This window comes from Protopterus annectens, chromosome 11.part0, assembly GCF_019279795.1.
Source record: "Protopterus annectens isolate FY-2018-M chromosome 11.part0, PAN1.0, whole genome shotgun sequence".
NCBI classification, from domain to species: domain Eukaryota; kingdom Metazoa; phylum Chordata; order Ceratodontiformes; family Protopteridae; genus Protopterus; species Protopterus annectens.
In genome coordinates, this window is record NC_056745.1 from 186,140,306 (window position 1) to 186,165,900 (window position 25,595).

At 45.2% G+C, this 25,595-nt stretch overlaps 1 protein-coding gene across 3 annotated transcripts in view; it reads left to right on the forward strand.

The window, feature by feature from the left end:
* The window catches only part of LOC122815251 (BH3-interacting domain death agonist-like), a 450,925-nt gene that overhangs the window by 175,793 nt on the left and 249,537 nt on the right, over positions 1-25,595 (forward strand). The gene's annotated exons all lie outside the window — the stretch shown is intronic.

Sequence of the window (25,595 nt, forward strand, 5' to 3'; positions counted from 1 at the left end):
AACATAGAGAGAGAGAGACAGTCATAAAATGCCAAGATTTGCAGGCAGAAGCAAATCAGTGTGGAAGAATCATACCCAGACAGTTACAATAGTAGTAGGAACAATTTACAATCGTACTTGGATATGTCACTGATACATGCAACTCAATATGAATTGCAGAAGGAGTCATTACTGGGCACATTGCAGGTGCTGCAAAGAGCACTTCTGTCTGACATCAAAGGTTGAAACTGTACTAATTTCATGAACTTTAGTTAATTATACTTTGACTTAGGAATGGAGTCCATTCCCATCATGGTATTAGAAACACAAAAGACTTCAAGAAATTAAAAAGGGCAAAGGTCCGGCCATAGATTTCATGGTGGTGGTGGCGGCCACCAAGAAGGAACTGTTGGAGTTTTTGACTGTCCGTCCCCCTAACAGGGAGTCTGGGGCACTGGACAGATTCAGGTAGTGAGTCTACACATTAGCGACCTTTGCTATCAGGTTGCTGAATTAACCTGGTACACATTAGTGCTTTCAGAGGGATTTGACCAAAGAGTTGTCCAAATCTCACTCTGAATCGAATCCATCAACTCACAGTCAATCCTCTGATCCTTTTTTAATGTTTCAGTGTGCCTCATTTTCAGTGCCACAGAGGGCTTCTCTTGGGGCATCGATATAACTGTAAGGAGACATGGTTGGATGTGCATATGCAATTTTGTGAAACATTTAAAGATGTTCTTTGTCAACTCTCTTATGACATATTGACACTGTTCAGTCCAGTAGTTAAAGAAACACTGTCCAAGAGTGAAAAATATGGTAAGTCCCTGTCTCCTGTAGGGATCCAGTTTTCTAATTCTGAGGACCTTTCCAGAAACCAAAAGGGTAGAAGCAAACGTTGGTTCTGGAAGTCTCATGGACGTGTACCTGACATTCCTGGAGAGAGCCCCCACCCCACTCCCTTGGCAGATGAGAACTGTAATGGCAGACGTCATCCCCAGAGCAGGGATGATCTGCAAAACCAGGGCTTTCGGGGTGCCTTTTCTGAAAGGCTGTATCAGCGCTCCTGAACATTTGCCCGACTGCCGGTCTCTGGAGGCAGTCAGGGGGCTCTTGTTCCTGCACCCTACCATCTAGACATCCATCAGTAAAGATGTCTGATTGCAGATGATAACCAGTGGCTATTCCATCCCCTTTGTATACCCTCCTCCACTCTTAAAGAAAATTCCCAATGATCTGCCTTTACAAAATGAAGCAACAGTGTCAAAAATAAAGCTGCTAAGAAATTGAGTCATCCAAGAGGTGTCCCACCAGGCCAACAGGGATCCGGAATTTATGCAATATTCTGTTTAGTGCCAAAAAAGAACTTGGAACTCAGGCCAGTTTTGGACCTACTTCACTCGAACAAATTTGTGAAATAAAGATGATTTCTGGTGGTCACGGCACAGTCCATTCTCCCATTTCTGTGGATGCTGCCACTAAAAAAATGAGGTTTCTTTGCTTCTGGCTGGGGGCAAGAGCTCTGCTTTTTGAACTCACCATAGCCCCCCAAGGTATTCACCAAGTGCATGGCAGTGGTTGCAGTTTATCTTATGTTGCAGGGGTTCCAGGTGCTCCCTTACCTGGATGAGTGGTTCATCATCACCCCCTTCAAGAATCATAGTCTGCAAGCAAGCCAGGGACTCCTTGCTCCAACTATGCTCATCACTAGGCATTATAGTGAATACAGAGAAGTCGGAGTTTATCGTGTGTAGACCTTGGAATTTATTGGAGCACTTTTGGACATGACTACACATTGCAACTTTCCACAAACCAGGATTTCCACAATTCACAAACAGGCATTGACTGTTCTTTCATGTCAGAAGCCACCAGCAAAATTGTTTTGACACCACCTGAGTTCAATGGTGGAAGCTGATTTCTCTTGCCAGGTACCACATGAGAATTTTCCAGTAGACCTTCTCAGCTCAGTGGTCTGTCAGAGATCAGCCCATGAATTTTCAAGTTTCACTCTCAAAGATTTGCAGGTCTTCTAGCCAGTAGTGGCTGGACTCGCAGCTAATATCCCAAGGACACCCCTTTGTAGTACCTCTCACTACAAGCCACAGTGATCCGACTCTTCCCACTTAAGGTGATGGGGGCATTTCTTGGGAAAGATGGTCCAAGGCACATGGTCCCCTGTGGAGGCCAACCTTCACATCAACATTTTGGAGATGGGAGCAGTCCTGTCAGCTCTGCATTCCTTCCAGGCTGCTTTCCCCCCAGGTGTGATTTCAGTTGCGATGGACGGTATGTCAGTGATCTGGTGTATCAACAAACAGGAAGGAACACAATCCTTACCACGCGTGCTGGGAGGCCATGAGAGTGTGGCAATGGGTGATGTCTTTTCACTGCATTCTTATAGCAGTGCACGTTCAGAGGAAGTCCAGTGTACTAGTGGGCAGGTTGAACAGGTCTAGCCTTCATCCCTCATGAGTGGTTCCTCAATCCAGCAGTGGTGGGTCAGATTTGGGCTGCATTGTTTTTACTTCCCCTACAACACCAAGTGCTGCAAGTACTTTGTCCTTATCCTCATGGAGGAGGAGTCACCAAGGGACACTGTAATCCACAGTTGGCCCTCAAGACTTCTGTAGGTCTTTACTCCTACCTCTCTCATACCACAATTCCTTCAGAAGACATGCTGAGAAAGGCCACCTCTCTCATACCACAATTCCTTCAGAAGACATGCTGAGAAAGGCAACAGTGATCCTCCTTGCTCTGCTCTGGCCTCGATAGATGTGGTTTCCCTTTCTCTAGCCTCATCTCCTTCATCTCTGGGTGCTGGGGTCAGCCCCAGATCTTCTCTCTCACCCATTTGCGTTGCCTTACCCAGACATTCAAGCCCTCAAACTAACCGCATGTTTTCTCCTGTTACACTGATGGCTAGACAGTCCAGGCTTTCTTCCCAAGTTGGTCACATTTTGACCACTTCTCAAACACTTTCCACCAGGAAGATCTATAAATGTAAGTGCAAATTATTTTCTATCTGGGCTTCCAGCAAAAACCTAGACCATTTTCAGGCCTTCCTCTAGCCATTTTGGACTTTTTGGTATTTCTCTGTTCCATGGTGCAGCCAGTTACTCCACTGTTAGTGCCACTAGTATCCATATCCAGTTTTCATATTGGGAAGAAACTCTCTTCCATTGCCTCGCATAGACTGTCAAAAGCTTATCTTGGTTATTACCTTCCTCCTGACCTCTGCTCAGGGAACCTGTTCCCACTTGGGCTATTACCATTCTTTTACAGGCATTAACTAGTCCTCCCTCCCCTTTTGAACTTGTAGCCAAAGTTGACTTAAAATTCTTGGCATAGAAAACTTTATTTTTGGTAGCAATTACCTCTGCTTGGAGGATTTAAGAGTTGCATACCCTATGTAGTAAACCTCTTTATATGGTTTTCCACAAGTACAGAGTAACTCTAAAGCCAATCTTTTTCTTACAAAGTTGGTTTCTGAATCATCTCTGTCAGTCAGTCGGCCTTTTTGTTTTCTTCCCAAAGTTCCAATAAAGGTGAATACCTGGTCTGATGTCAATTTTAATTCCATCCTGTACTGATGGGTTTGGATCCGAGATGTCTCATTTAACTCTGCTGCTGTAAAAGCTCATGGGCAACTTGAAATTCTCGAGCTTCTCCCTTAAGCATAATGTACCATCTCCCATTACCTCAGATTTCGTTTGCTGCCGTTCAGTGAAAGAAATGGTGATTTGTCTAGACTTATTTGGGCTAGATAAGTACTTGTTCTTTATTAAACCAATATTGTTCTTTAATCTTTTTTTTCCCTCATACTACCATACTCTTGATACTATTGTTAGTATTATTTTCTTCCCTTTTTCTTTGTGTTTTATCATAGTTCTCACTACCTTAGTAGGTAGCCCTTTCTCTTTCTCTTCCTGTTTAAACCCCCCCCTCTCTCTCTCTCTATATATATATATATATATATATATATATATGTGTGTGTATGTGTATATGTATATGTATATATATATATATATATATATATATATATATATATATATATATATATATATATAAACACACACTAAATTTTGTTGGTGTAGTTATTCTGTGTCGTAGATGTTCTTCGTGTTTCACTGTTGCAGTCCTCACACTTGGGTTATCCTGCCAGGGGTAGCCCTCAGTTGGCCTGAATACCAGAGGCTTAGTATTTCTGCGTCAGTTGCTGTCGCTTCAGTACTGATGTCAGTTCATCAGTGATATAAAAACTGGCAGCCGACGCCGTTACATCAATCTTTCTTGCCGAGGAGCCCGATGCAGAAGTAGTTTGCACGAGTGCCGGTCGGCCGCTACCTGAGTTTTCATTTCCGAAATTGAAGTTGAAGTCTTCTAAAGCTAAGTACCCCATTGGGGATCCTTTTTTCTCGCTCTATCCAATGTCAGAAAAAGTTAACAGTTGTCTCGCCTGTGGAAAGCAAACACCACACCGAGATTTCCGTTCTTACTGCATCACCTGTTTAGGCCCAGACCACGACGTCCCTTGCTGACGGTTTTGTGCTTTGTTCAATGCCCGAACTGTATGTCGTCAGGCCCTTATTGTAGCTAAATACTTTCGCTATCTCTGTATTCTGAAATGGCTTCGTTAAGCCATCCGACTACTGATCTTTCGAAAAAATGTAAGGATAAAGACAGAGACAGACTGCACAGATCCAAAACTGCTGACGACACTTCCGTTAAGCTAGTCGCCAGTTCGCCGGTACTCCAGTGAGGTGCTTTCACAGCCCCTGATGTCCGCTTTGATGGATTCTAAGGCCACTACTGAGACCCGATGTTCTTCATGTTTCACTGTTGCAGTTATTACATTTGGGTAATCTGTTGGCAGGTTGCCCTCAGTTGGCCTGATTAACAAAGTCTTTGGTCCTGTGTTGGTTGCTGTCCCTTCTTCCATGACGTCAGGTCGTCAGGGGTATAAAACATTCAGCCGACACCATTACATCAGTCTTTCTTGCCGCGCGGTGCCCGAAGCAGAAGCAGTTCGCAAGTGCCGTTCGGCCGACTCCTGACATTTTCGTTTTCTTTTCGAGTTTCAGAACCAAAGTTTTCAACTAAAAAGCTAAGTACCCTGTTGGGGAAGCTTTTTTTCTTGCTCCTTACCAATGTCAGTAAAAGTTAATAATTGCATTACTTGTGGGAAGCAAATACCTCATAAGGATTTTCATTTGTACTGTATTCCTTGCCTAGACCCTGACCACAACGTACCTTGCTGTCAGTTTTGTGCTAAATTTAATCAACGCACTATTAAACATCTGTATATTTTTGCTTCTAAATATTTTGGCTCACGCTTTAATTCTCCAGAAATGTCATCGGTTAGCAACCCGACTACCAGAATACCTACAGTTAGCAATCAGACTACCAGAATACCTAAAAAATGCAAAGAAAAAGACAGGCGGTCGAGGTCCAAAACTGACGACGCTTCCCCTAAGCCAGTCGCCAGTTCACCGGTACTCAGTGAGACGCTTTTGCAGCCCCTGATACTCGCTACTTCTTCGCAGACCTCTACCGAGACTCATTCGGAGTCTGGTATGCCGCGAGATGCTTCAATTATGGAACCCGCGGATGTCTCTACCTTAGATGGGTCCGAAGCCGCTGTGCAGGCACCGGCTTCTGAGGGTGTTTTCAGGCCTACAGATTTATATATCAGACCGACACCATCTTCAAAATGAAGACCAAAATCTAAATCTATGTCTAAAAAACCGACACCTAGGCCACATGTGCAGGCCCCTATGCCTAAAAAACAAATGATCAAAATGGCTGAAGATTTAATTACTCTGATCAGGGATAGCCAACCCCCCCCCCCCCCCCCCCCCAGAGAGGCCTAGGCAAGACTTTGATTATGAATCTTCTGAACAGGATTCTATTTCTTCTGACTCTTCTAATGAACAGGATTTGTCACTAACTACTTATGAGGACTCTGATGCAGAAGATTCCATTCCTTTTGCTTCTCCCCCTGAGGATTTTTCTTTTGCGGAAACTTTACATATCTTAAGGGAACATTTCCACTGGGAAAGTCAGGATTTCTCTGAATCTAAAAAGAGACTTGGAGATTTTCTTCTTCTTCCTCAGCATAGGCCTTTGGCTATACCTCCTGTTCTAGACATTGTTGATGGTGATTTTTCAGAATCTAGTATGGCTCCTGATTCTTCCTCCAGGGCGCTGGATAGATATGGTAAGAAGGTTTACACGTCTGCAAGCTTTGCAGTCGAGGCTTTAAACTGTCAATTTCATATGCTTAAATATCAGCATATCATGGGACTGTTTAAACAGAAAATGATGTTAATTTCTGACTGTGTGGAAAATAAAGATGTACAGGACTTATTGCATTCAGGTGAACAAGTTGGAAAACATACTTTACAATGTGGTTTTGATTCTTTGGAGGCCTCTTGCAGGGCTGCTGTAACTGGGTCTTTGCTAAGAAGGCATGCTTGGCTCAAAGAGCAAACTTTACCTGATCATGTTAAAGCAAAATTGTTGGATGCTCCTTTACAACAGGACCGTCTCTTTGGTAATTGGGCTGAAGAAGTTTTAAAAAAGATGGAAGATAAAGCTAAATCTGTGCAAATTGTGAAGATTCCTTACAAGTGCAACCTCCAAGATTTAGTAGGCACTGGTCTACTAAGAACTGGTCCTTTCCAGTTCCTTTGAGAGCCACTCGTGTCAAACCCAGACATTCCAAAGGCTCCAGGTTTAAGTCACAAGGGACTTTTAGAACAAAACAATGGGGTGCCTCCTCCTCCTCCAAATCTGGAAACAACAAGGCACCTCCCTATGATAAACAGTCTCAATGACTTCCCTTTACACTTACCAAGCACTTACCTTTTAGCTGTCCCTTTGGGGGGAAAACTGGCACTTCATACAAGAAACTGGCAACTTATAACCTAGGACAAATGGGTTTTAAATGTATTATCCCAGGGATACAGATTTCATTTCCACAAGTTGCCACAAGTTGCCAATCCCAAACAGATGGCCAGACCTGCCCCAAATCAGTGGACAGAGGCCCAGAAAAAAGTACTATCCCTCATGAACATGGGGGCTATTCAACCAGTACCAGAAGAGGAAAAGGTACAAGGTTTCTATTCAAGACTTTTCCTGGTACCCAGAAAAGACAAATCATGGCGTCCAATTCTGGACCTGTCTACTCTAAACACATTTCTGGACATTCCAAAATTCAAGATGCTGACTCCAACAGTTACTTCCTATGCTAGGCAAAGATGCCTGTTTGGTAACCAGACTTAAAGGGAGGCTTACCTGCATATCCCAATCAGGGAATCTTGCAGAAGATACCTCCGCTTCAAAGCAGGCTACTTGCATTACCAGTTCTGTGCACTGCCCTTTGGCTTATCTACTGCGCCCAGGGTCTTCAAAAAGTGCCTGGCTCCAGTAATTGCATTTTGCAGGAAAAGAAATATTCAAATATATCCATACCTGGACAATTGTCTAATTCAGGCAGAAAACAGGGACATTCTTCTAAAACATCTGGCGTTTGTAAAAAGGGTTCTAACTTGTCTAGGTACACCATAAACGAAAAGAAATCACAACTGGTACCCTCTCAGAAAATTACATTCCTGGGTGCAAGCTTGAATACAACTGCCCAGATGGCTTATCTTACGCCAGAAAAGCAAATTCATTTGGTAACTTACTTCAAGCAGGTGGCCACAAAAACCCTGCTATCTGCAAGACAGATCCTGCAAGCGTTGGGGTTCATGGCCTCTTACATTCTTCTAATTCCATATGCAAGACTGCATATGAGGAAACTTCCGTGGTACTTAAGTTTATGGAGTCAACATTGTCACAGCCTGGAAACAATGATTCCTATCATACCTTGCCTGCAACTAGAGTTCCTATGGTGGGCAGAGACCTGCCACCAAAACAAGGGACTGCCATTCACACTACCCCCCTGCCGCCCAAACCCTAACTACAGACGCATCAGACTATGCTTGGGGGGCTCATCTGGCAGGGAAGTGCATTCAGGGCAAATGGAGCCCAAATCAAATGCACCTTCATATCAATCAAAAAGAGATGCTAGCTGTACAGAATGCACTGACGGCCTTCAAGGGATTACCTTAATCCAGAACAATGAATGATAAAGACCGACAACATCACAGTTATGTCGTACATAAACAAGCAAGGGGGTACACACTCCTACCCCCTCTGCAGACTAGCCATGGTATTGTGGAACATGGCCTTGACCTATCAAATACAATTACAAGCTCAATTCCTGCCAGGAAAGCTGAATACTCTGGCAGACGAACTAAGCAGAAATCTCATGGACCCACACAAATGGAAACTGGAACCACGGATTTTCAACATGTTGACACACAAATGGGGGAGTCCAGACATAGATCTTTTTGCCTCACCCCAGAACTATCAGTTGGACAAATTCTGCACAAGAACTCATCACAAAAAAGCCTGGAAAGTGGATGCTGTATCATTAAGCTGGACAAAACTATCAGTCTATGCTTTTCTCCCTCTGCCCTCCAAAGTTCTACTAAAAGTCAAATTGGACAAACCAAAAATGATTTTGATTGCTCCAGACTGGCCTCGCCAACACTGGTACCTACTCCTCCGCAATGTGTCACACATTCCACCGTGGCACCTGCCTCAGACACCTTACTTACTGTCTTAGCAGAACAACCAAATACTGCACACACTGCTCCAAACTTTGAATCTTGCAGCGTGGCTAATCACCTAAATTCACCCTTAGCATCCCTCAGCAAACGTGTGATGGATGTCATTTTGGAGGCAAGAAGGCCTAGTACTAGAAAATCTTTTGCTGACAAATGGAAAAGTTTCTGTGCCTGTAATCAATCACAAGGGATAAGCACAGGCAGTGCCCAATATTCCTCAGATTTTACAGTACTTAACTGAGATGCTTCACAAGGGCCTGTCCTTTTCTTCCATAAAAATACATGCCTCAGCCATTCCAGCTCATTACAACACAGAACCTCCCTTCTTCTCTCATCCTCTGCTAAAGCAGCATCTCAGAGGGGCCAAAAATGTAAGACCACCCAGGAGAGCTCCAACCCCTGCCTGGGACCTCAATTTTGTATTGGAAAAACTCACACTTCCTCCTTTCGAGCCAGCTGCTACTGCAGACTTAGTTTCTCTCCTGGAAAACAGCTTTCCTTTTAGCAGTCACTTCAGCTAGAAGGATTTCCGAATTACAAGCCCTTGTGGCAATGGAGCCTTTCATTATTTTTCATGCGGACAGGGCGTCTCTCAGGACTAATCCATCCTTCATGCCTAAGGTGGTATCCAGTGTGGCTCTTAATCAGACCATTCATTTGCCAGCTTTCTTTCCAAATCCACAGAACAAGGGGGAGTGGATTCTGCATTTATTGGATGTACACAGACAACTTAGATTTTACTTAAACCAGACAAAATCTCTAAGAAAGTCTGAACTACTGGTGGCATTTGCTGCAGGGGCAGAGGGAAAGGCTATTTCAAAGCAGAATATTTCCAAATGGATAAGCCATTGTATTTGTTTCTGCTATATGCACCATGGTAAAACAAATCTCATTCCACCAGGGCTACATCTACTTCTACAGCCTTTCTCAGAGGTGTTCCTACCAGAGACATTCTAGAAGCTACTACCTGGAGCTCTCAGTTCATATGTTCACCAAACATTACCATTTACCTTTCTTCTCTAAATCCAGAGCTGGCTTTGCCACTGCTATCCTGCAGGGCCTTATGGCTGGTCCTAATGCTGTATAAATCCATCCTCCCAACCATAGCTTTGGAAATCTACCCAAATGTAATGACTGCAACAGAGAAACACAAAGAACATAGTACAGTTGTGTACACTTACCATAAATGTAGATGTTCGACTGTATTCACTGTTACAGTCCTGGTTACCCTCCCTCCAACCCCCTGTTTTTGTCTTACTTATACCTCTACTATGCTTAAAAGCCTTTTTGGTGTATTTGCTTTTGTCTGGAAGTATATTTTTGTGTTTGTTAATTACTTAAATATTTGGCTCCCCATTTGGGGGGGCACCTGACATCTGGGGCAAGAAAAACTGATGTAATGGCGTTGGCTGCATGTTTTATACCCCTGATGTCATGGAAGAAGGGACAGCAACCGACACAGGACCCAAGACTTTGTTAATCAGGCTGACTGAGGGCAACCTGCCAGCAGATTACCCAAATGTAATGACTGCAACAGTGAATACACTTGAACATCTACATTTATGGTAAGTGTACACAACTGTACTTTTGGAGTCCGGTATGCCGAGAGACTCTTTGACTATGGAACCTGAGGATGTCTCTACCTTGGATAGGTCCAGAGCCACTGTGCAAGCACCGGCTTCTGAGGAAGGTCTTTGTACTACTGACATTCAACACACACTGGCAACTTCTTTTGCATCCTCAGTTCTTTCTAAAATACTGAGTTTCTAAGGCCCAGAGTATGAGCTACGCCTAAAACACAGATGACCCAAACTCAAGCGCCTGCTTCCTTGCCACAATCACAGATGCTTAAAATGGCAGAAGACCTTATCATGCTGATTTAGGGGCCTGCTAAAAAGAAGAGACTCGTCCCCAGCAGCTTTGTCTGACCAAGAGTCTGACGACTCTGAGGTTTCTGATTATGAAGACATGCCCTTATCTGCTTATGAGGATTCAGATGCAGAGGAATCCATTCCTTCTGCCTCTCCTCCAGAGGATTTTTCTTTTGGTGAAACCTTACATACCTTGAGAGAATTGGGAATGCCAGGTTTATCCTCAGTTCAAAAAGAGACTCGGGAAATTTTTAGATTTACTACAGCACAGAACCTTGACTATCCCTCATGTTCTGGATGTTGTAGATGATGTCTTTATAAAATACAGTCAAACTCCTGATACTTTACCTCCTTCTCCCAGGAAACCCGACCGGCACTACAGAGCCCCTGACTCACACAAATTTCTTTTCAAGAATCCTACTGCTGACCCAGAGGTGATCTCCCAAGGACGTAAAGGAATAAAGGCAAATACAGCTAGGAATCCCACCTCGGACAGGGATTTCCAGGCATTAGACAGATGGGGTAAAAAGTATACACCTCTGCAACTCTTGTCATTACAGCATTAAATTGTCAATTCCACATGCTGAAATACCAGCAACATAATTTTGCTTAATAAATTCCATATTATGTATCTTCCCTGACTGTACAGAAAATAAAGAATTACAGGAGCTATGCATTCTGCAAGCCAAGTCAGCAAGCATACCCTGCAATGTGGGTTTGATGCCCTAGAAGCATCTTGCAGGGCAGCAGTCACAGGTTCTGTACTTTGAAGGCATGCCTGGCTTAAGGAACAGACCTTGCCAGACCATGTCAAATCAAAATTATTGGACGCACCTCTGAACAAAGACAGTCTGTTTGGCACCAAAGTAGATGAGGTTTTAAAAAAGATGGAAGAAAAAGCTAAGTCTATGCAGACAGTCAAAGACTTTTTGCAAGTACAGCCTTCAAGATTCAGTAGGCATTGCCCCTCAAAACATTGTCCTTTCCAGCTCCCTCAAGGCCACCTCAGGGAAGCAGACCACCCAGACAACAGTCTCAAGGTATGCAGAGATATAAGCAATGGAGTACCTCCGCTTGTAAAACAGGGAGTGCTAAGCCGCCCCCTTATGGAAAGAATTCACAATGACTTCTCAACATCTCCTCTCACCTCTGCCCAATTGCTCGTGCCCCTAGGAGGAAAACTTGCCTACCATGCAAAAAACTGGGCCTGCATCACCAGCGATTGATGGGTCCTCAACATAGTATCCCAGGGGTACAAATTTTATTTCCACACTTTGCCAACCTCGAAAGAGTTCTCAGATCTTCCTCCAAACCAGTGGGCAGAGGCACAAAACCAAGTTCAGTCCCTGCTCTCCATAAGGGCAATTCAGCCTGTTCCTGCGGAACAGATAGGCCAAGGTTTTTATCCCAGACTTTTCATGGTACCTAAAAAAGAGGGCACCTGGCACCCAATCTTAGATCTATCCATTCTAAACGCCTTCCTGGTGGTACCAAATTCAAAATGCTCACCCTACAGCAGCTTCTCCCTATGCTCCAAAGATGCCTGGTTAGCCACACTAGACCTAAAGAAGGCCTTTCTGCATATCCCAATCAGGGACTCCTGCAGGAAATATCTACGTTTCAGCGCAGGATCTATGCATTATCAGCTCTCTGCACTTCCCTTTGGCTTATCCACTGCTCCCAGAGTTTTCACAAAATGCCTGGCTCCAGCCATTGCCTTTTGCAGACAAAGAAATATTCAAATTTACCTCTACTTGGACTACGGCATGATTCAGGCAGACGGTCAGGAAAAGCTGTTGCAGCACCTGACATTTGTAAAGAACCTTCTAACATCACTGGGGTACACTATCAAAGAAAAGAAATCCAAACTAGTCCCCAGTCAAAAAATTGTATTCCTGGGAGCAAACTTGTTCACAGCATCCCAGATGGCATTCCTTACTCCAGAAAAACAAGCCTATCTGACAGGCTACTTCTCTCAAATGGCCACCAGAACCCAGTTATCCGCAAGGAAAATCTTGCAAGCTCTAGGGTTCATGGCCTCCTGAATTCGACTAATTCCATATGCCAGACTGCATATGAGGAAACTTCAGTGGTACTTAAAAAGTCTTTGGTGCCATCATTCTCAGGACCTGGAAACTATCCTACCTATGATACCTTGTCTAAGAAAAGAGTTCCTTTGGTGGGCAGTGGCATGCCACCACAACAAGGGACTTCCCTTTACACAACCCCACGCCACCCAGACCCTAACCACAGACGCATCAGACTTTGCCTGGGGTGCACATCTGGACGGCAGGTGCATTCAGGGCCACTGGAGCCCAAATCAAATTCATCTGCACAGCAACCAGAAAGAGATGCTTGCTGTTCGGTACGCTCTGATAGCTTTCAGATCCCTACTCTCTCCAGGGCCTTTACTAATCAAATCTGACACCACCACAGTGATGTGGTACATCAGCAAGCAGGGGGGGGGACCCACTCTTACCCACTCTGCAGGCTAGCCATGACCCTTTGGAACACGGTCTCAGCCATGCATATTCACCTGCAAGCCCAGTTCCTGCCAGGCAGCCAAAACTCTGACAGACAACTTAAGCAGAAATCTCCTAGACCCACACGAGTGGCAATTAAACCACAACACCTTCAGCCTTGTGACCCAGAAATGGGGTACCCAGAAGGTGGACCTGTTTGCCTCCCCCTACAACCACCAGATCAGCAAATTCTGCATCAGGGAACCTCACAGCAAGGCCAGGAAAATGGATGTCATGTCCTTCCACTGGGAAAACCTCTCAATCTATGCATGCCCCCCCTCCTCTTCTTACCAGAGTACTACTCAAAATAAGGGAGGAGAGACCAAGGGCAATCCTGATTGACCCAGACTGGCCACGCCAGCACTGGTATCCATTACTGCGCAGTCTGTCTCCGTTGCCTCCATGGCACCTCCCTCAGATTCCAACTGTCCTGACTCTGCAGGAGGGGAGAGTTCTTGCATCCACAATTTCACACCCGGAACCTGGCAGCCTGGCTTATTCCTTGACTTCTCCTCCAGTGGCCAGCCTAAGCAAGCAGGTCCTGCATGTTGTATGTGAAGCCAGATGATCCAGTACTAGAAAATTATATGCTGACAAGTGAAAAGGTATTGTTCCTGGATCCAGACTAAAGGAGCTGACCCAGCACAGCCATCCTTAACTCTCATCCTGTATTTACCTAGCAGACCTACTCCACAGGGGCCTATCCTTCTCTTCCATTAAAATCCATGCCTCTGCCATCTCTGTGCATTACAGCACCGAGCCCCCTTTTTTCACACCCTCTCATCAAGCAGTTCCTGAGAGGGGCCAACAACTTCAGGCCACCAGGAAGAACCCCCTACCCCTGTTTGGGACCTTAATTTTGTGTTGGAAAAGCTCAGGCTCCCCCCCCCCCCTTTGAGCCTGCAGCTTCAGCAGAGTTAAAATTCCTCTCTTGGAAAACAGCCTTGTTTTTGGCCATCACTTCAGCTAGAAGAGTGTCTGAGCTACAAGCAATTATGGCTGTTAAAACCATTCATCATTTTCCATGCTGACAGGGTCTCCCTCAGGACTAACCCTACTTTCATGCCTAAATTGGTGTCCAGTGTGGCTCTCAACCAATTTATTCATTTGCCCACCTTTTTCCCTAAACCTCAAAATAAGGGGGAAAAGATCCTGCACTCTTTAGATGTGCACAGACAGCTCAGATAATGCCTGGATAAGACTAATCCCTTTAGGAAATCTGACCAGTTACTAGTCAGCTTTGCACCAGGGGCAGAGGGCAAGGCCATATCAAAACAAACCATCTCCAAATGGATAGCACACTGTATCCATTGCTGTTACAAACACACCATGGAAAACAACCCTCACAGGGGGCCAGAACACATTCCACTAGGGCAACTTCAACCTCTCAGCCTTTCTCAGGAGAGTCCCTACCAGGGAAATCCTGGAAGCTGCAACATGGAGTTCTGTTCCTACCTTTACGAAGCATTACCACCTGCTTATCTTTTCCAAATCCAAGGCAGGCTTTGCAACTGCAGTCTTGCAGGGCATCCTAGCCAGCCCCAACTCCTCTTGATTGCCTCCTCCCTTTTCTTCAGCTTTGGGAATCAACTCAAGTGTGATGACTGCAACAGTGAAATACTTAGAACATAGAGTTGTAGATATTAGTGTATTCACTGTTGCTGTCCTGGATTCCCACCCTACAGCCCCTTTGTGTGTGTGTGTCTCTCTCTCTCTCTCTCTTACAGGGCTATTGGTATTTGCTTTCTACTGGTGGTGTTACTCCACCATAACTTAGCTCCCTATTTGGGGGCTCCTGACATTTGTGGCAAGAAAAACTGATGTAATGGCATCTGCTGCCTGTTGTTATACCACTGACGACCTGTTGTCAGTCCTGAAGCGACAGCAACTGACGCAGAAATACTAAGCCTCTGGTATTCAGGCCGACTGAGGGCTACCCCTGGCAGGATAACCCAAGTGTGATGACTGCAACAGTGAATACACCCGAACATCTACATTTATAGTAAGTGTACACAACTGTACTTTTGTTGTAGCTGTTTTTCTCTTCTCTAGTAAACATGGCTGAAGAAGAAAAAGCCCCTGCAGGTTTTAAAAATTGTGGGAAGTGCAGTCAAAAGATTTCCCTCTCTGACTTGCACACTCTGTATTTATTGCTTTGGCCTCTCCACGTGCAAGAGAGCTGCGCAGTCTGTCATGCGTTCAACCCCCAAGCGTTAGTGGAATGCAAAAACATATTGATTTTAAAGGTGCTTTTACCATCTTCCTTTGGCAAAGCCATAGCTGGAGAAACCTTTAAAAAGTTACCACACTCCTCTCCAAGCTCTTCTTCCATTTCTTCAAAGGCCTCTGAGAAAACTTTGAAAAGACTTTATTCGGATCAAACAGTTTCATCGGATCCATCTAAGAAAAAGAAAATTAGACTCTGATCCGACCCCCTCAGATTAGAGAAAAGTCTTTTGTCTGATTGGACTGTTTCTTCGGATCCAAAGTCTCTGAAAATTGAAGGATTCATCAGATCTAAAGACATTGGATCTGCCAAGACTGCAGGATGTGCCTCCTAGGACAAGGTACTCAACCGTTTCTGGACCCCCAGTCCCATCAAGAGTACCTTCCTTTATAGACCAGATTCTCCTTCCAAACAATCCTCTCACTCTTCTAGAAGCCTCACTGTGGAAGATGTGGAGAGGATAGTGAGACAGATCGTCTTGGCGCAGAGCAAACCAGTTTTTGCTTCAGCTCTTATCCCTTTGGGTCAGGAAGCAAATACATCCACAACACCACTTCTGATTCTTCCTCCTCTGACTCACTCTGTGATTTTGGAGCCCTTGGATCCGAATTGTCCAGGCCTGCCTTCTTTGAATCAGAGGATCATTGTATACTTGGATCTGAAGCTTCCTCTGAACTCTTCCGTGCGATCGGATCCGGAAAGCTCTTGGACCGGATTCTACCCTTTGACTCTGGGAGCTTTGGAGCCGTCGCTACACCTCAAAGCTTCAGCAAGGGTTAGTTCGGCTCCGACTTCTGCCTTGGGGGGGAGGAACTTTCTTTGGAGCAGTGAAGGACCAAGGATCAGAAAGCCCCTGTCTCAGATCTGGGCTCCTATCCCTCTCTAGGAAGGCAAGTCTTTAAGACCTTGGAGAAAGCACTGTCAGTGATCATGATCCAGACAGGTCCTGTCCCCTTGGGTCCTGCATCTACATCGCTTCCATCTCTCTATCAAGAGTCTCAACTAATCCTCCCACAGGGACAGCTGGTACCAAAACCCCAGGACACCCAGTTGGGTATTTCCAGCTCTTCCGATACTTCTCCAGATTATCCCACTGAAGACGTCCCTCGGAAGAGGACATGCAAGAGGAAGCATCTGGATTCTCCTGAATCTGTCACCGAGGAGGGTGAAGGATCCTCATGGTCATCTCCTGCAGATGTCTCATTGAGAGACATACTCGAAATCATGAAACGGAGAGGTGACTGGAAGCCCAGTAACCCTTTGGAGGAATCTGTGCGGCTTTTGGTACCGGCCCATCTGCTTATCAGGTGATTCTGTCTGCCGATGACCTTCTCGAATTGGTCTTGCTGCAGGCATGAAAGGAATCTGACACCAGTTATCCCTGATAAGAATATGATCCCTCCAGAAGATTAGTAATTCTGGTACAAGGGCCCCTCCGTTGTTGCCATGGTCGTAGAGGTGGCCACTAGAAAGGAACTAGTTGACAAAAGTTCCTCTGTTCATCCTCCTGACAAGGAGTGGAGGTCGATGGACAGGTTTGAGAAGCATGTCTATGCTTCAGGGATCTTTTGCCTTGAGATCTCTGAATTATTTGGCCCAGATAATCAGACTACAGATTAAAGAGCTCTCAGATGCCTTTAGAGGATTGGTGTCTGAGGAGATGAAGGATTCCTTCACCTCACAGCTGGCAACCCTACAATCAATATCGAACTTATCCGTGATGTTTATTTCCAATGTGGCAGAAGGAACCTCAACGGCAGCGGGTTCAGGCATAGCTATTAGAAGACATGCCTGGATGTGCTTGTATGATTTTTGCGCAGCCTTTTAAGTCTACGTTTGTCAGTGCTCCTTTTGACGACACCTCTCTTTTTGGCCTCAAAGGAAAAGATGCATTGTCCAGGTGTGAGAAGGATGGAAAGACCCTTTCTGCGATGGGTGTACACCCCCCCAAAGATCCTTTTCAAAGAATAATCAAGGTAGTGGAAAGATGTGGTTCAAGAAATCCCAAGGATCTTGCCAGAATGCACGTGTAGGGTCTTCCCCCAGAGGCAGATGTGGAAATTCAAAGGGTAGAGTCCTCCCTCACGGCAGAGGAGGCCCGCGACATCAGGAGTCCAGAGAGCCTTTCTTTGGCAAACTGTTCCAGTGCTCCTGAACAGAGGTCCAATTGTCCCCCTCTGGAAGCAATCTGGGGTCGTTTGTCCCTGCACTGGAGAACCTGGCTAGAAATAAACAATACTTGGGTGCAGAGGATCGTATCCAGAGGATATATAATTCTGTTTTCCCCTCCTCCCCCAAATTCTAGGAAAATCCCTGATGTTCCACCCAGTCAGTGGGATCAAGCAGCGATTCAAATACAAAAGCTGCTAAACAAGAGTCGTCCAAGATGTCCCCCCAAGCCAAGAAAAGATCCGGAACTTACTCAAAATTCTTCTTAGTGCCAAAGAAAACAGGGGACTAGAGACCAATTTTGGATCTCAGCAGCCTGAACAGATTTCTGTGAAAGACAAAGTTTTGGATGACTATGGTTCAGTCCATTCTTCCATTTTTGGAAAAGGATGACTCTGTGTGCTCAACAGATCTCCAGGATGCATACTATCGTATAAAAATAAACAAACAATCCAGGAAATGCTTAAGCCTCTGGCTAGGAGCTAATAATTATCAGTTCAGAGTACTACCCTTTGGTCTCACCACATCCTCCAAGGGTGTTCGCCAAATGTATGACAGGGGTAGCAGCTCATTTGAGACTGCAAGGATTCAGTGTATTTCCATATTTAGATGACTGGTTCATTACCACCGCTCCAACCAGGCATCGACTTATCATGGCAAGAGAAGTCATCCATGCTTGTACAAGGTTAGGAATAACCATAAATTTTGAGAAATCCAATCTACAGCTAACTCCTATTTTAGAATTCATAGGAGTGTTACTCGACACAAGATCAACAATAGCTTCCCTTCCCCTTTCCAAAGTTCAGATTTTAAGGTCACAAGGCAACAAGATATTTTGCAGTACATTGATCTCGGTTCGCCTAGTTTTGCAAGCTCTAGGATCAATGGCGGCTGTGATAACCCTTGTTCTGCTAGCCATGTTTCACCTGAAGATTCTTCAATGGATGTTGGCATTTCAGAGATCGATACTTTCAGCTACCCTTGACCGCTCCAGTACAAATGACCAACTCATGCAAGAAAAGTTTGATATGGTGGATCCAGTCTGAACAACTGCTACAGGGCAGTCCATTTCTCCCCTCACAACCCAAGGCCATATTGTTCACAGACTGTTCCCAGCTGGGGGGGGCATTACCTGAGAAAGACAGTCCAAGGTATGTGGTCCCCCGAAGAGGCCAATTTGCATATCAACGTACTGGAGTTGAGAGCAGTGCTTCTAACATTGCAAGCCTTACAGGATGCTCTCCGGTCAGGAACAATTGCAATACTAACATCGACAAACAAGGAGGAACCAGATCGTACCCCCTATGTTGAGAAGCACTAAGGGTGTGGCAATGGAGAATATCTTCCAACTGCTTTTTCTTAATGCACATTCCAGGGAAGTCCAAGCTGCACAGGTGCATTCCGTTACCTCACAAATCGTCTCTCAACCAGAAAGTTGCGGAACTAATTTTCCATAAGTGGTGCCAGACTTGCTGCAATCTCTGCATTTTCTCTAAATAACAAGTGCAGCAGCTATTTTCCCCTAATCCCCCCCCACGGGGAGGGGTGGGTGTCACCAAGAGATGATCTTCTCCATGATTGGCCCATGGATTACTTTATGCATACCCCTCCAGTTCCCCTAATTCCAGAGTTCCTTCAGGAGCTGCCAGGTTGAAGACCAAGGTAATTCTCATTGCTCCCTTTTGGCCTCAACAGATTTGGTTTCTCTTCCTGTGGCCTCATTTAATTCACCAACCCTGGATTCTGGACCCAGCTCCAGATCTCCTGACTCATCCAACAGGCATGACACATCCGGACCTCCGGAACTTCAAGCTGACAACTTGGTTTCTCCAGTTCCAATAATAGCTAAGACAGTTGATGCTATCTTCCTCTCTGCATCACATCTTGTTGTTTTCCCTTAAGTCCTCCAGTAGGAAATGTTATACTAGTAAGTGGAAAAGATTTGTGGACTGGTCCCTTCAAAGACAAGTAGACCCTTTCTCGGCCCCAATCAGTCATGTGCTGGAGTTCATGACGCTACTCTTCAACCAAGGGGCCAGTTCTTCAACAGTGAAAGTCCATTTGGCAGCAATTTTCACATTAGTTTTGATGGCTGTTCATTAGCCTCTCATAAGCTATGTAAAGCCTTTTTACGTGGCACAATTCTTCTCAAACCTCCTTTTAAAGATCCCACACCACTGTGGTATCTGAATCTGGTACTGCGGTCCTTGATTCTTTCATCCTTCAAGTCTGCCCATGATTGTGACTTTAAATTTCTATCTTGGAAGACCTTATTATTAGTTGCCATCACTTCTGACAGACAAATTTCGGAAATTCAGGCTTTGTCGGTGAAACCTCTTTATCTCATTTTCCATAAGGACAGAGTCGTCTTATGAACCAGTGCATACTTTTGCCCAAGGTGGTATCGCACGCCATCATTAGTCAATGCATCACTCTACCAGTCTTCTTCCTGAATTATTCCAACAGAGGAGAATACTTGATCTGATGTTGTCAATCTTCATTCTGTCCTGAACAACTGGGTTCAGATCCAGTCCGTCAGATCTGAATCCATCGATGCTAAAGCTCACAGCCACCAAATCTCTTGAGTTTCTCCCTTACCCACAGTGCACCTACCCAATTACCCCAGATCTTGTTTGCCACTTCTAGCTGTCGCATGTGGTCTACCAATCTGTCTAGCTGTGTTAGATAAGTAAATATTTTTGAGTGTTTTTCTGTTAAATAGTTTAATTTTTTGTGGTTAATATCTTTCCTGTTTTTGTTCCATTTACATTTGCACTCCCTTGCCCTTACGACTTGGTTGTAAATTCTCGTATACCATTATTGGTTGTCCCTTGTCTTTTTCTCTTAACTAGTGTTTTTAAAGTGTTGCAGTTATAAGTTATTTTTGCTGCTGCACCTGTTTGTTCCTTTTCCTGTTTTCGTACTTGGTACACTCCGATACTATCATTAGTATCTCCCCCCCCCTTAAGACCTAGTTGTACTTCTATATACCATTGTTGGTCCCCACCCCCTTTTTCTTCTGTCATGTTTCAAAAAAAAAGTTTCTTACTGTATTTTGATTGCCTTTGTTCTACAATAGCTGTCTGTTTTCTTTCCTTACTCAGATACTGCATAATGGCTGACAAACCTGTGGGTTTCAAAAAGTGCTATAAATCTGGACAGAAGTTTCCGTTGTCGGATGCACACATTGTGTGTCTGTGCGCGTGTCGGTCTGTGCGCGTGTCGGTCTGTGCGCGTGTCGGTCTGTGCGCGTGTCGGTCTGTGCGCGTGTCGGTCTGTGCGCGTGTCGGTCTGTGCGCGTGTCGGTCTGTGCGCGTGTCGGTGTACTGCTTGGGTCCTTTGTATTTACAACAGGACTGCTGTATTTGCCATGGATTTAATATGTGAGCTTAGACTCAACGAAAATATAAGCTGATATTAAGAAGCCTCATTCCTTCCTGTTTTGAAGAAGCCATATCCCAGAAGTCCTTCAAGGATGCATCTGCAGTCCTTACAAATGGGTTGTCCTGTCGTCAGGCAGCCCTTCGGTCGGCCGGACTCCAAAGTCTGGGTCTGGCCTCGGCTGGTGTCGCACTTCACCCAATGTCATTGCGGCAGTTATTCGGGTATAAAGGCATCAGCCGACGCCATTTTCCTCAGTCTTTCTTGCCGCGTGGCGCCTGAAGCAGAAGCTGTTCGCAAGTGCCGGTCGGTCAGAACCAGAGATTACTACTACGAATACTACTACTACCCAAGACTTCTAAAAGCTAAGTACCCGTTGGGGACTCTTTCTTGCCTCAGCTGATGTCAGAAAAAGTGAATAACTGTTTAACTTGTGGGAAACAAATACCTCATAAAGATTTCCACTCTTACTGTTTGCCTTGCTTAGGCCCAGACCACGATGTAGCAGCTTGTCTAGCCTGTGCTTCTTTCAACCGACGAACGCTTAGACGTCGGTCGGAATTTGCTGAAGAGTTTTTCGGCTCAGATTTTGCTTACATTATGCCGTCGGATCCTCCGACAGCGCAAATTTCTAAAAAACGCAAGGAAAAGGGCCGACACTCGCGGTCTGCGGTTTCGGCCGAAACCGCTGTTAAGCCAACCGCGAGTGTCTCTGTTTCGGCTGAAACAGAGTCCACGGTTCTTCCTTCAGCCGAAAGCTTGCCTCTTACCGAGGCCTCATCCAGCTTGGCTGTATCTGCTACTGAAATCCCACCTGCTCTTGCAGGTACACAGGATTTATCTGATACTATCCCTTTGGATATTTCTACCCCTGCACGTGGAGCTGCTAGGCCTCCTGCATCCATGTCGATTAAGGCCTTTGCCAGGGCTAAAGCAGCAAAAACTACCAAAACTGTGCCTGCTAAGACCCCCTCTCACAGTCCCAGTTCTAGTTCACAAATGCTTAGTCTAGCAGAGGATCTCATTTCTTTGATCCGGGATCCCAACCATTCACACAGGGCCTCTCACCCACCTCCAGAGAAGAGGACTAGAGTAGAGCCCCTGAGCCAGTTTCTTCAGATGGCTCCTCTGATGAATCAGATAATTCAAACCCTCCAGAGGCCCCCTTTTCTCCTTATGAGGACTCTGATGCAGAAGAGTCCATTCCTTCTGCCTCTCCGCCTGAGGAATTTTCTTTTGGGGAAACCTTGCATGCTATGAGGGAACAATTTCAATGGCAGGGCCAGGATTTTTCAGACACTAGGAAAAGGCTTAGAACCTTCCTGCATTTGCCACAGCATAGGCCTTTAGCCATTCCTCCAGTACTTACTGTTGTGGATGATGCTTTTAATGATGCTTGTACTGCTCCTGATTCTCTTCCTCCGGCCCCTGCTAAGCCCGATAGGTACTACAGGGTCCCGGACACACATTATCATTTGTATAAGGCTCCTTTTGCAGATCCCGAAACTATCTCACAGGGACCTAAGGCTGTAGCAGCTACCTCTGCCAAAAAACCCCTCCCCTCTGAAAGGGAATCCAGGTCCTTAGAGAGATGGGGTAAAAAAGTTTACACTTCTGCTACTCTTTCAGCTAGGGCCTTGAACTGTCAATTCCATATGATCCAGTATCAAGAATTTATGTTAGACCAGTTAACTAAAAGCTGTCCTCAGATGAACCATTAGACAAAAAAATCTGTTCAGGAAATGGTACATAACATTCAGCAGGTCAGTAATCATTCCTTAAAATGCGGCTATGATGCACTGGAAGCTTCCTTTAGATCAGCCATGACTGGCACAGTGATCAGAAGACATGCATGGTTGAAAGAACAGGCCTTACCAGATCATGTCAAATCAAAGCTACTAGATGCTCCCATGGACAAGATCAATTTGTTTGGCTCTCCTGCACAACAGGTGCTGAAGAAGATGGAAGAGAAGGAAAATCTGTCCAGACAGTGAAAGATTTCTTACAGGTCCAACCTCCAAGGTTTAGCAGGAATTGGCCTTCCAAAAATTGGTCCTTTCCAGACACCTCCAGAGCTCAGAGAGGCAGGAATAGGCGCTCAAGAGGCAGAGGTCAATCCAGAGGTGCCTACAGGGGACGTCAGTGGCAGGCTAACAACCAGCGAGGTCCAGCCACAGATGCAGCCACCACCACCACTACTACAGGACAATCACAGTGACTTGGCTCTGGCACCGCCTACCAGGGAACAACTAGAAGCACCCTTAGGCGGGAAGCTAGCCTTATTTTCAATAAACTGGCATTACATCACAGGAGACAAGTGGATTTTGCAGACAATAGACCAAGGTTACAGGTTTCACTTCCATACTCTACCAAGGAAGAGAGGAATGCCAAACCTACCTCCAAATCAAAAGGCAGAAGCTCTAAAACAAATAACTCACTTACTAAGCATGAGAGCTGTAGAAAAGGTACCACCTATGGAGCAAGGACAGGGATTTTACTCCAGACTCTTCCTGGTACCAAGAAAAGAAACCAATGGAGACCTATTCTCGACCTGTCCGCTTTAAACACATTCCTCATTGTCCCAAAATTCAAAATGCTGACCCTACAGCAGCTTCTTCCCATGCTGGGCAAGGAGTCTTGGCTGGTAACTCTAGATCTCAAGGAGGCATACCTGCACGTCCCATACGACCAAATTGCAGAAGATACCTCAGATTTCTTGCAGGATCAGAGCATTATCAATTCTCAGCATTGCCCTTTGGCTTATCTACTGCGCCCAGAGTATTCACGAAATGCCTGGCATCAGTAATTGCTCATTGCAGGCTTCAGGGAATTCAAATTTACCCTTACCTGGACGACTGCCTGTTGCAAGCGGACAACAAAAACAAACTAACAGAAGACTTGAAAAGGGTCATTTATCTACTGCAAGCCCTGGGATACACAGTCAATATAAAAAAGTCAAGACTGATACCATCCCAAAGGATAACCTTTTTGGGTGCAGAACTGGACTCAAGACAAATGGCATTCCTAACAGTAGAAAAACAGGAGCAACTCCCTCTCTACTTCTTGGCATTGACAAAGCAGAACCAGCTAACAGCAAGAAAAGTCCTGCAAGCCTTGGGTTACATGGCATCCTGCATAATATTGGTTCCTCATGCCAGACTGCATATGAGAAAGTTACAGTGGTACCTAAGGAACTTATGGTCTCAGCACAAGCACAGCCTAGAAACCCAAATTCCAATAATCCCATGCCTGAAACAAGAATTCCATTGGTGGGCTCAGGCCTGTCAATCAAACAAAGGACTGCCCTTCCACAGCACTCAACCAAGCCAGACAATCACAACGGATGCCTCAGACCTCGGTTGGGGGGTGCACATGCTGGACAAGTGCATACAAGGCTTATGGACTCAAGACCAGCTGCACCTACACATAAATCAAAAGGAAATGCTGGCAGTAAAACTGGCAATTCAGACATTCAGGCCATTTCTTCAACAAGGCCCACTGTTGATAAGGACAGACAACACCACAGTTATGTGGTACATCAACAAGCAGGGAGGCACACATTCGTACCCTCTATACCGGATGGCAATGGTCCTCTGGAATGTGGCCCTGAGCTTCAACATCCAGTTACAAGCAATTTTTGTGCCAGGAAAAGAAAACATTCTAGCAGACATACTAAGCAGAACTGCCACGGATGCCCACGAATGGATGCTGCATCCGGACATCTTCAAAACCATTACAAGACAGTGGGGGCTACCAGAAATAGACTTATTTGCATCCCCACGCAATCACCAACTGCAGAAATTCTGCACAAGGACGTACCACCCACTTGCTTGGAAAGTGGACTCCCTATCTTTCAGTTGGAAAAACCTGACAGCATATGCATTCCCACCACTTCCTTTGATGCACAAGGTGCTATTGAAAATCAAAGAGGACCGTCCAAGGATCATCCTGATAGCTCCAGACTGGCCAAGGCAGCATTGGTGGCCAAGGCAGCATTGGTACCCATTACTGAGGAGCATGTCTCTGGAACAAATATGGACTCTACCTCTAGTTCCCTTACTGTTAACACAGAACAACTACAACACCCTGCATCCAAACCTGAAAACACTGCACTGACTGCCTGGAACATTGCATAAGACCAAATAACCCAAATTTATCCCAAAGGGTTAAAGACATTATCTTGGAGGCTCGCAGACCCTCAACAAGAAAAAATTATTCAGCAAAATGGAAAAGATATCTCATTTGGAGTACTGCAAAAGGAGAGAATGTGTCACTGGTAAACATAGCTAACATCCTGGAATACTTGGCAGAGCTCTTCCACAACGGCCTGTCCTATTCTTCCATTAAGATTCATGCATCAGCTATCTCAGCAGAATACAACTTGGATCCTCCACTCTTCTCACATCCTCTGCTCAGGCAGTTTCTGAGAGGAATTAAAATGTAAACCACCTAGGAAGCCACCATTGCCAGCATGGGACTTGAACTGTGTTAGAAAAGTTGACACTCCCTCCTTTCGAGCCAGCAGCAACAGCAGAATTACAGTACTTATCATGGAAAACTGCTTTCCTGCTTGCAATCACTTCAGCAAGAAGGGTATCTGAGCTACAGGCATTAATGGCAGTACAACCCTTCCTGATCTTCCATCAAGATAGAGTATCCATGAGAACTAATCCTACCTTTATGCCAAAGGTGGTCTCCAGAGTATCTTTAAATCAAGCTATCCAGCTACCTACATTCTTCCACAACCCACAGAACAGGGGAGAAAGGCTGT